Below are 12,361 nucleotides of genomic sequence, written 5' to 3'. Positions count from 1 at the left end.
AGAGTTAAATATCGATTATAAGATATGTAGCAGTCACGATTATTTCTTCAATTTTTTTAATATTAAAAATGTAATTTTCTAAATCTTCAAAATTATTCATTCTTTCAATTGATTCATGCATTGTCTCCAACTTTACACTAGTGTGCAAAATTTCAGATCGATTGGAGAGATAGAAGTGTGTTAAATATCGATTATAATATTTGTAGCAGACAAACAAACAACAAGAAGTGAAGTTAAAGAGAAGTGTTGTAAATTAGTCCTGAGCCTGATACTTCTTCTATGCTGTAGTACGGATTTGAACGAAACTTACCGCATAACTTGGAAACGAAGGCTATATCGAAAAAAATGATCACGAGAGGAACATAACCTTAAGGTTCTAAGAACTGCATGTAAAACCTTTTATTGAGCGGCGTTCATTAGTTACGAAGATATATTATACATATTCATTGAGACCGGCAGCAAGTCTGCCTGGAGTTACCACCTTTAGTGTAGACTTCACAGCATTACCACCTTTAAACATGTTTAAAAGTAGTGTGAAAAGGTGTGAAGGTGTTTAAACACCTATAAACACCTTCACAGCATTACTATCTTTAAACATTGTCTTAGTTATAAAATGTTGCTTTACATTAGAAATGTTGCCTGATCGAAGATAATCTGAAAACAGCAACTTCGACAAATAAGTTTTAAAAATAACGAACTGAATTACTACAAAGATGGCAGATATATGATCGCTAAACTACTCGTTCACTTTCCGTCATTATATTAACGGCCTTCGTAAATAGAAGGGAAATTTTCGACAGAATACCACTTCTCATTATAGACCTCAATGAATAGACTGATATATATCCTTGCCTTCATTTAGGACTAAGTCAAGTTGAGACTTCATTATCCTCAGCCCTGATCAGTAATTTAAAGGTCAGAAATTATTTTCTGCCGCATATAAGCGACCATAAATATCGTTAACAATATTGGTTTGATCCGAGTTTAGTCTCAGGGAAACTTGATTTCGAGCTCACACGTCTCATAGTTTTTACATGTTATTGAAGTGAACTTCAATTTGTATACAAATGTGGTGCTTGCAGGCGGGGGCTGCTAAGCACCAGTCTCGTCCCACGGGTATACGGTCTTAAAAATTCTCATCAGGCCTCGCCACGCTCAGTCGTTACTGAAATGCAGTCCTATTAGTGCAGGGGAACAAATTTGTGATGGCTGCGCTAACCATCGCTGCAATTCTATGTATCTCTGGTAATGTTTTTATAATTTAAAGCTACTTCCTGTCAGTTCTCCGAAACTACGCCCAGCAATGCACTCGACTCACGTGCAGAAACAAAATACGATCTCCTACGTCTGCAAGGCTAGATCTGTGCTTACCATCAAATGGCCAAAGCTAATTGAAGTTTGAACGAATAATCTTCGTTCAAAAAAGTACTGATCGTCTGGGTCGTATAGCTAATTGAAAACGAGTCATGGTAAGTTATTCAACAATAGAGTCTCCTTCCCAAGAAAGGAGACACTGCTCAATTAATTGTGCTGGACGTGGTGATCACAGTGGACTACAAAGCTCGAATGTATGCAATCGGCAGCTTATCTGATACTGAAAGTCGCAAATTACGACGCTGTTTATGCATTGGGTCCACGGGAGTTTTGCTGGTCTTTGTTCCGCCTGATTTAGAAGGCGGACAGTGCAATACTCGTCTGGAGATCAATTATAATCAATAGTCGGGTTGTGCAGAGCGGTCTACCGCTGTCATATCTTCGCAGGGATCGCATGCATCAATACAGCTCCTCTACAGTGACATATGCGAGGGATCGTTCGAGGTAGGGAGCGGCGCTCTCTCTCTCTCTCTCTGACGGCCTCCGCTCACTACCAACACATATTGTACCTGAATTAGCCTCTGCCCTTATAAGCTGCCAAATCAATATTAGCATTATAGTGATCCGTCCGTCTGACTTCATTAATTATATCAGTTAACGCTCCATAGTCAAACTTTAAACAGAGAGTGCGCGTTCCAAAATTGTATGAGGATGAATTCCACATTCGTTGCGATTAGCATTCCGCATTCGTCGTCACACCATCCGGCCACTTAATGTTCATCCTGCCAACGACAATTTGCTACTGAGGATCTGTTATTGATTAGCTGCTACTAATAAGCGGCTATTGATGTGCTATTTATCGCTTCAATGTGATTCAAACTCTGACGCTCACCACGGTGTCAAGCGCTGCACTTTGATGTTCAATCAACAACCAAAAACTTGCGCCAGCGAATAAATTACGTACAATATTTGTATATTATACAACTGATTCACAAAATTATTATTGGCATGAAAATAAGAATAACCAAGTGAAACTCTATAATAAATCCCGCAGTGAGTGAGCCCTTCAGTATATCACCATTGTGAATTCCTAGGCGTATCGCAATCTGTTTTATTCGTTCCATCCTGACGTCGCAAAACTTACGACCAGCTTGTGGATGCGATAGCTTACATCTTGTCTACGATAGGAATGAGCAGGCAAGGATCACAGGATGACAGCCAGAGAATGTTTGGATGACTCATCTCAGGGTAAGTCTAGCGATGGGGCAAAAAACAAGGATCTTCAGCGTGAGTAATGAGTGCACGCACCTGCCGAGGTGAGTAATGAGTGCACGCACCTGCCGAGGTGAGTAATGAGTCCACGCACCTGCCGAGGTGAGTAATGAGTGCACGCACCTGCCGAGGTGAGTAATGAGTGCACGCACCTGCTGAGGTGAGTAATGAGTGTACGCACCTGCCGAGGTGAGTAATGAGTGCACGCACCTGCCGAGGTGAGTAATGAACACACAGGTGGCGGAGATGACCATCGTCCGCCAATACAGACCGCCACACGGCGGCCAGTGAGCTCGTAGCCACTGCGGCACGTGAAGGTAGCCACGGCGCCGCCACGGCCCAGCGACACGTGGCCGCCGAGTGGCGACCGTGGCAGGCGGCACAGCGGCGGCGGCAGCGGCTGTGGCGAGCCTCGAGCCACCGCCACACACGCCGCCACCAGCACCAGCGTCCGCAGCATCGCCTGCGCAGGAACAAGTTAAATCATTAGAATTAAAATGATCAGAAGAGGGAAGTTTAGAAATTAGTACTTAAACAAAATTTTCTCTTGATTTATTTGCAGCAAATACGCATGTTACTCCCTAAACTCGGACCGCACACACGAAGAGTTCGGTTAGGTGAAATGCAAAATACAAAACAAATCTCCTATAAATTTCTCGCTCACCGTAAATTTAGGATTAAGCTGTGCCATCATACGTAGGCACTCATCGCGCTGGTAATAAAGACAATATTATGCGGCTGTTATGTTTTTTGTTATTATTATTATCATTATTATTATTATTTATTATCATCATCGTTATTATTATTAATATTATTAAGAACTTTGATTATGAGAATAAAAACAAAATTCCGACTTTTTGACATTACTTCTATAATTCCTTATAGAGAGATTATTCCCCGTTTTAAATAAAATGGTTTAATCTCTGTAGCCTAGAATACTAAATAATTTCTTACCTCTTAGCATCTCAAAGAGATACAATATCTGAATCTATTTGTATTAAGACTTTTGGGCCCACAGATCGTTATATCCTAATGAGAATGTAAAGACCTTATTATTAGCGAATTACGCTTGCGTGTTAGGGCTTGTTTTCAACGCAAGCAGCAACCTCACTGCATCAGGACCAAATTGTATCTCTAAGTTCAACACACCCAACTAATTAGGAGGCCACATTAAGGTTTAATTCGTCTCTGAGATCAAATAAGTAAATGTGCATAGAAACCTATAACCTTAAATTTGGTCAACGCTACAAAGTGTGCAGAAATACGTACGCCTAATTTTAGGCTTTGGTGACCAATGGATTGGTTAAAAATGCTGACTTAAAGTATATTATTAAAAATAATAATTACAATAGTATGGTTTTGTCTACATTTATTGGGCAATATTGGCATATCGCTAATTTTTAATTTTCAGATAACTTCGCCGGTTACAAACAGAACTTTCATCTCTGCTTGCGGTTTCAAACCCGCAGGTCGCTGCTGTAATATGGTAGAAAACACAAGGCCAACCATAGCTCAATTTTATTATATCAGTGAAAATTATAACTTTAGGATAAATCACCAAATCAATCCACGCTGAAATTCATAACATAATTTCCTAATTATTCCATACGAGTCGTGGTCAGTTGCTAGCTAAGGCAAAAGGTAATCGCAACGTCAAAGCGCCGTTGCGTGTTACAGCTGCACCCAGGCACTGGCAGCTGTGTTTATAATCATAATTTGATTGTGTTAATTGCCTATAATTTATTTGGAGCGCGGAAATACGATTTGCAAGACAGATTCTGTTTGATTAGATCAACTTGTAATGAATGAATAAATACCGAAAGCGGCGACGTACCAACAAAAGTCGTAAAAATAACCTGTTTTATTGCATTTGTGGGCATGCGTGCCGTTAGACCCAGTGACTATCTCGGGCAATGCACTGTGTTGCAGTAGGTGCGTGCAGTTAGATCCAGTGACTGGCTCGTGCAATGCACTGTGCTGCAGTAGGTCAAGCGTGCAAGCACTCGTGCTCCGCATAAATTTGAAGTTAGTTTGTATGCGCTGAAGATCTCAGCGGCTTACGCAACGACTAAAACTATAGCAGGCTTAAACTTTTCCCAATATGATGCTCAGTACAGCAAGTGAACAAATTAATGTAGCGTTGGTTGAGAGGATTGATTTTTTTAGGTTGAGAGGATCAAAATGAAAAAAAGAAACGTGTTTATTGTTTTTCAGAGTCTTATCATTAGGAATTTCTCCGGTAAGTGTCATTTTATTTCATTTACTGTGCATGATAATTGTGAGATTACATTTTGTAGAAATTCTATAAAGTCGTTGCTCCTAGATGCAACGCTCAGACGGCGTAATGGCTGCAATAAATATGCGAGACGAGCGACCCAACCTACAATCTTTAAAGGCTGATAACAAGATTTCGATCTAAATTTATCGGCCCAGTACACATTGCCATATCCTGACTGAGATTCTCATTCAGGGGCTACAGTACATGTACAGTACATATACACAAAAAAATCGCTACATGTACTAGCGTGCACGTAGCAGTCTATGTATATTTAACGACCTCAGTATTAGTGAATAATATCAGATGCAGCAGTTGCACGAGTATAAGCCTTATCAGTTAGTCCACCATAGTTAAAGAAGCTCAAGCTACAGCGGCAGTAGCAGTAGCCTGGTAACAGTACTGTCACAACAGCAGCACCAACATGTGCCTGAGCATCAGTAGCCTGGTAACAGTACTGTCACAACAGCAGCACCAACATGTGCCTGAGCAGGAGTAGCCTGGTAACAGTACTGTCACAACAGCAGCACCAACATGTGCCTGAGCAGCAGTAGCCTGGTAACAGTACTGTCACAACAGCAGCACCATCATGTGCCTGAGCAGCAGTAGCCTGGTAACAGTACTGTCACAACAGCAGCACCATCATGTGCCTGAGTAGCAGTAGCCTGGTAACAGTACTGTCACAACAGCAGCACCATCATGTGCCTGAGCTTGTCAGGTCTCGCTGGTCTCACCGACAGCACACGACGCTTCTTCCTTCAAGGGGAATTCAACGATGCTGAACAAGTGACCCGAGCACAACCATAAATTCTGGCTGTAATTACCTGGTTTGGTCTGTCGTGTCTGTATTGTATCAAAACTACGAGTGTTATTACTTTGATAAATTACACCTTTCCTTTTACCTGGCAACACCGCTCAGGAAGTTTACGTTGCTTTTACATTAGATTCATAATCATTATCTCCAGGTCTATCCTAACGACTGGTTGGTTTAGTAATAGATTATATGAATGGAATGTCTGGTAATCATTTTCGCCATAACTGCCATGTTGTATTCTCAATTCCTTTAACTGAAAACGATGAATTGATATCATTTACTCTCCTGCAGGCCCTCAAGTTGCGCAGGGTATTTTTCCTTTACCTGCACGATGTACTTAAAACTCCATGACCTATTTGTTGCAACTTCTTACTTCAATCAAATTCTTTGATGAAGTCTAATCTTTCTTCATCCAAGGAAAATTTTTCGTACAACACATACATACCTCGCTCTGCGTGTGTATTAAATGTAATAAGTAGGATAAGGTAATGTCACTTACCCCACTATTCCTTAGCGGGGACCTTCAGCTTTGTAACTCGTAGCAAAATGCTAGGACGAATGCAAATTGAATTCTATAGCCTCGATTTTTGACACGGCTTTACCGGCCTTACCTCATGGCCGGCAGTCGTATCAGTTCTTCACGCATTGCTTGTGCCAGCCCCATCAAGAAAGCTCTTCACGCACCGCTTAATTGTACCGGCCCTATCAAGCTGCTCCTCACGCACCGCTTAATTGTACCGGCCCTATCAAGCTGCTCCTCACGCACCGCTTGTACCGGCCCTATCAAGCTGCTCCTCACGCACCGCTTGTACCGGCCCTATCAAGCTGCTCCTCACGCACCGCTTGTGCCGGCCCCATCAAGCTGCTCCTCACGCACCGCTTGTGCCGGCCCTATCAAGCCGCTCCTCACGCACCTCTTGTGCCGGCCCTATAAAACCGCTCCTCACGCACCGCTTGTGCCGGATTGCAGCAACCACCGCCTCATGGTGTAGCTGGCGCCGGTCCAGCCAGTGGTGCCGGAGCGCGGGTGTTCAGCAAGGCTCCGGTCTGATACCATCGCCAGTAAAAAACTGTCGCATCACAGAGGCTGTGCTGCTGCAGCATTACACGGAGTACATACGAGCTCGATCTCCCAACCTTTAAGGTACTTAGCACGCGTAGTTTCTTCAGTATTTTGCCAGACTCCGCTTACTGTTGACTTGAAGCAAAGGTTCGCTTGGAATAGTGGCAAAACAAGTATTGCTGCTGGTTGGCTTTAAAATAGCGTGTCTAGAAAATTTGCTCGAAAAATTGAAAGAATTTTCATGTGATCTTCATTCAAAATAACTAAAATCAGGAGCCGAATGTAAGAAAAAGTTCAGAATGTTCTTCTTCTCCTGCATTCAAAATAAATTAACTCATTACAGTTGTATAATAAACCTCGGATCACGGATAATAAGCTTATAACGATTTATGTTATTTACTCGCTCGAAGGAGATGCCTTCTGTCTTTTTCAATGCTGTCAAACTTTCATCGAGTTATTAATTCGTAATTTTACATGATTAGTTTGGTTTAAATTACTATAATATGAAACTCTACGAGGAGATAATATATTTTCTGAAACATTATGCTATCTTCATCACTGGGAATTTTCAATTACTTTCCCGTGACCTCATGATAATCTGCAGTAATTTAAAACTAAATGGTTTGCTTCCGCAACAACCCTTAATTGAATTGAGTTTTGTCGGTTCATTTGAGTTTTTTCGGGAAACTTCATGCTAATACCAATCTGAACTCAAATTCAGGATGGCAAATGACAGTCAAGTAAAGATCTGAGGCAAAGGTAACCTTTACCCACTGCTCCCAACTACGTATAACTCATTTGCTTGATTTCTTTAGCTCTGTGATTGCCTAACTTTCTAACCTATAGCCAAAGTTCCTTATTTATGGACGTCGAAAACTCTGAAGAACATAACTCACGTGCCCAGGCTACAAATTAACACACAAATTATTAAGTAATAAGTAGTGCATCTAAACAGTTGCAACATTCCTCATCTCGTCTGCAAACAGCGGTTGTTATTATACAAGCAACGCTGCACGAGATCATGAAGAGGATGCCGAGATTTCGTTGATTGCCCTCCATCAGATGTGGTCCAGGATTGTATACTGACTGTACTCATCTAAATGAGCACTGCACATAATATGTTAATTGACAACTCTGCTCCTTGCAAGAGAGCTTTGGTGAATAATGAAGCCATTCATTACAGGGAACGATCCACAGCGATGTTACTTCATGATGGACAGACCACTGACTACTGAATCTTAGATGTGAGACTGATACCACAACTGATTTGAAGTCTAAACGTAATGGTGCATATATTATGTTCAGACTTTAATCCCTGCAGTCCGTTCTGCTAAGTTCTTGAGACTCATGTCAAAGCTTGATTGTTTGTGGACTTTGGCAGGTCAAAACAAAATATAGGTACCATATGAAGCCTTTGTAAGAAATCTATTCATTTGTATATAAATTTAGAATCGGTACCATGTTCCTTTTTTTCATGTAATAACTTGAAACCAAGCAAGATACAAACTTATATACCTCCTTAAATTCTATTCAATATTTGACTTCAAATCAAATGTCTGAACAGAAAAGAGGCTGTAAAAATCACAGCAAAATTACTCCAAGTGACAAAAATGTTTAATACACAAACGTATACGTACGTGTGAGCGATAATGAATTTCATCTCGAGCAGAGATGTGCGCATAAGTAGGTTTCTTTGGACTACATTTCACCCAAAATTAAACCTCATTCACATGGGCCTAAACTACAACTTAATTTTTGTTAGTTTGAACAACGATGTATTTTTGATGTTAGACGTTCACGTCATGGGAGAAAACGCCCGTAACATTCCATAGCATCAGTGAGATCTTTTCTATTTCAATAAATCACCTACACCCAATTGCGATAACAGCTGTTCCTGCAACACGCAGCTGCCCTGCAACACCTACACCAGGCGTTATCAGCAGTTCCTGCAACACGCAGCTGTAGTTCCTGCAACACGCAGCTGCTGGGCGACGTTCCTGATGAGGGGCGACGTTCCTGATGAGGGGCGACGTTCCTGATGAGGGGCAACGTTCCTGATTATGGGCGACGTTCCTGATGAAGGGCAACGTTCTTGATTATGGGCGACGTTGCTGATGAGGGGCGACGTTCCTGATAGAGGGCAACGTTCCTGATTATGGGCGACGTTCCTGAAGAGGAGCGACGTTCCTGATGAGAGGCAACGTTCCTGATGAGGGGCGACGTTCCTGATGAGAGGCAACGTTCCTGATGAGAGGCGACGTTCCTGATGAAGGGCGACGTTCCTGATAAAGGGCAACGTTCCTGATTATGGGCGACGTTACTGATGATGGGCGACGTTCCTGAAGAGGAGCGACGTTCCTGATGAGAGACAACGTTCCCGATGAGGGGTAGCGTTCCTGATGAAGGGCAACGTTTCTGATGAGGAGCGATGTAGTGCAGCGTATCATACAACATCGCTTTGTGCATCAATGTTGTGCCGACATCAAAACAAATGAAGTGGCAAAACAAATGCATGATAAATTTCTTGGTTAGCGAAGAAATATCACGTGTCGATGTGAAGCATCGGTACACGTATATCCCGTTAGAAATTCCATGATGAATTTTGTCATTGCACGTGGGTTATAAAATGTTATGATAACTAACAGATTTCTTTATTAAAAATGTTAAGATAACACACAGATTTCTATGTTAAACATTCACGGGAACTACACTCGTAAATGCGGTATTAATTCAAACCTTCATCAAGATCACATTTTAATTAGGGTGACAGCTTGCACACGCGTCCTAACTATCAGTAAATTAATCAAATTTACAGAAGTCGATTGTGTATTATTACGAAAAAGTTATATCGAGGTTTTATTAGTGCTTTAGTGGCTATTTAAAAGCCTTCCAAAGAATATTCGTATATGTAATATAAAGAAAGTGCATTACGACAATAATTAAGTAAATATTGTACAAATGATACGAAAACGTGATATAAACTATAAAAACGTGAAAACGTGACAAAAAATATAACTGTATAAATAATGTCTTGACAAGTGAAGGTTTGTGAAACAAGTAAAAGTTAATTATAATAATAAAATGAGGATTTCGATAGCCTAAAAAACATAGGTGGATTTCACAAACGTCTAAACATCAGCGGATAAGAGATTTATTTTATGGCTGAAAGCAGCTTTTCCCTTGAACGATACAATAATTAATGAACACTACACCTACACATTTTTCCCTAATAACTACATAACACTTACATATTCCTTTCCCCAATAACTACACAATACCTACACATTCCTTTCCCCAATAACTACACAATACCTACACATTACTTTTCCCAATAACTACGCAACACCTACACATTCCTTTCCCCCCAGTAACTACAATACACCTACACATTCCTTTCTCCAATAACTACATTACACCCACACATTCCTTTCCCCAATAACTGCACCTACACATTCAATTCCCCAATAACTACACCTACACGTACACATTCCTTTCCTCCATAACTACACTCCACCTGCACATTCCTTTCCCCAATAACTGCAACTAGACCCTCCTTGCCTCAATAAATACTCTGCACCCACGTTCCATTCATCAATTAAGTGTTGAGACAATGCGCGAACATGGACATGCAGCGCAGGCACAACACTTGCACAGTTTATTGTCCGTGTAATCTGCAGCCAATCTATTGACCTGCACGCAAGTCCCAGTAATTAGCGACTCCAGCTCTCCATCGGACGCATGCCAAGCGCGCCGATCTAATGGATGCGCATCTTGAGTCCTTATGTGCGCTAATGCATGCTGGGTGTGCGCGATGCGACTGATCAGGTATGCGTGGTGCTGCAGACCATGCTACATGGTGCTGCAGACCGAGCGTTTGTGGTGCTGCAGACCATGTTTGTGTGATGCTGCAGACTGGACCACGTGATGCTGTAGACCGGAAAACGCTATACTGCACAGCGAGCATTTGTGATCCTACATATCGAGTCGATACATGTGATACTGCAGACCCAAGCAGTGATACTGCAGACCATACCTGTGCAATGATGCAGACCGGACCAGCGTGATGCTACACACCGGGTCTATCTATATGATATAACAGACCCGGTCAACGCAATGCTGCAGACTGAGCTTGCACGAAACTGAGCCGATGAAGTTTCGCAACCTCAGCCGATATTTTAAGGCCAAAAAACAGGCTTAGGTTTTTACCGTCACGCTACATAGTGCACATTACAGCGAATTCTCTGATCTCATGTTGACGCCTATGAAGAGATTATGCAGAATCACGTCTAGGAGCTGAACAAGATTTTATAAGTCTTATCCTTTTTATAGCTCCTATCGCAGAATCACGATAGGAGCTGAACAAGAATGTAACTGCATACTTTCTAGGTGGAAATACCAATATTACACTCAGTGGACTAAGAGAGACTTTGTCCAGATAACGATAAAATTTTTGCTTGCTCTTCTATGGGTAATTATGACCCACATAACAAAGGGACACTATCATCTATCCGCTCGTGCTGTCAGTAAGATTATTAGTTAAGATAATATTACCCGATAATTATGTGGGACGTTGAAACAAACCAGCACAGCGAGTGCCAAAATAAATAGGTAGAAATTAATATTACAATTTGTATGTGATCATCTGATGTACCAGGTGGAAATGACAAGCATATACCTTCAAGTTTCACAGTACTGTACATTATCAAACAATTGATATTTGATTAACTGATAATGATGAAAACAACTACAATTTTGCGATAAAAATTTAAAAATTAACTACAGTCTGGCGATGCAAATCTTAACGAATAAGAATAAGTTAAGCGATACTGTTGCGATACTATACTGTAGCAATACTGTACTGTAGCAATACTGTACTGTGCCAATATTGTACTGTAGCAATACTGTACTGTAGCAATACTGTACTGTTGCAGAGCTGCAGTGCACATCAGCAGAGCAGAGCTACAGAGCAGAGCTGCAGTGCACATGAGCAGAGCAGAGCTACAGTGCCGAGCTACAGCACAGGTCACGAGGTCACCACAAAACCCGTCTCGATGACCTGCCCAACTCGAGTAACCTGCAAAACTAGACCCTCCACTCAACCCTACCTCCCACCCACCCCACTCAACCCTACCTCCCACTCTGCTCATCCTGCCCCATCCACCCGCCCTACTCAACCCTACCTTCCACCATCCTACTAACAGTTAACCCTGCCTTCCACTCTACTCAACCCACCCCAACCACCTAGCATACACAACCCCTCCATCCCACCCTACCTAACTCTACGCCCACCCCCTACTTGAGCTTACCGTCCACCCATTCTATTGGCTTCCACCATAATTAAGGCGATCGGACTCAGATCTAGAATCGGAATTCATCTTCAACTCTGGAAACAGTAGCGAAGTTGAGCCAAAAATGGTTTGCATTTTCTCCTCTCAACTGCATAAGTGTTTTCTACAGTGCAGAAGCGTAACATTATAAGAAGGCAACAGGCAACAGGCCAAGAGCCTATTTCTTTAGTGCCGACACTTCTATTCTAAGACATTATTTTTTTCGGAAATACACAGTCTTTGCTTATCAGAACAGCGTCTCCTGCGGGATCGATGAAGATTGATTGATTGTGGTA

General features: G+C 41.8%; 1 protein-coding gene across 1 annotated transcript in view; it reads right to left on the bottom strand.

Moving 5' to 3' along the window:
• Positions 1-3,031, bottom strand: part of LOC108670108 — a 51,974-nt gene extending 48,943 nt beyond the window's left edge. Inside the window, exon 1 of the mRNA XM_018157558.2 lies at positions 2,797-3,031. The gene's annotated coding sequence lies outside the window, so the exon portion shown is untranslated. The remainder of the gene's footprint in view (positions 1-2,796) is intronic.
• Positions 3,032-12,361: the final 9,330 nt, after the last annotated feature.

Source organism: Hyalella azteca, unplaced genomic scaffold (genome assembly GCF_000764305.2).
Source record: "Hyalella azteca isolate HAZT.00-mixed unplaced genomic scaffold, Hazt_2.0.2 contig15055, whole genome shotgun sequence".
Lineage (NCBI taxonomy): Eukaryota > Metazoa > Arthropoda > Malacostraca > Amphipoda > Hyalellidae > Hyalella > Hyalella azteca.
Note: the sequence above shows the minus strand (reverse complement) of the source record. Positions and strands in the feature narration are given on the sequence as shown.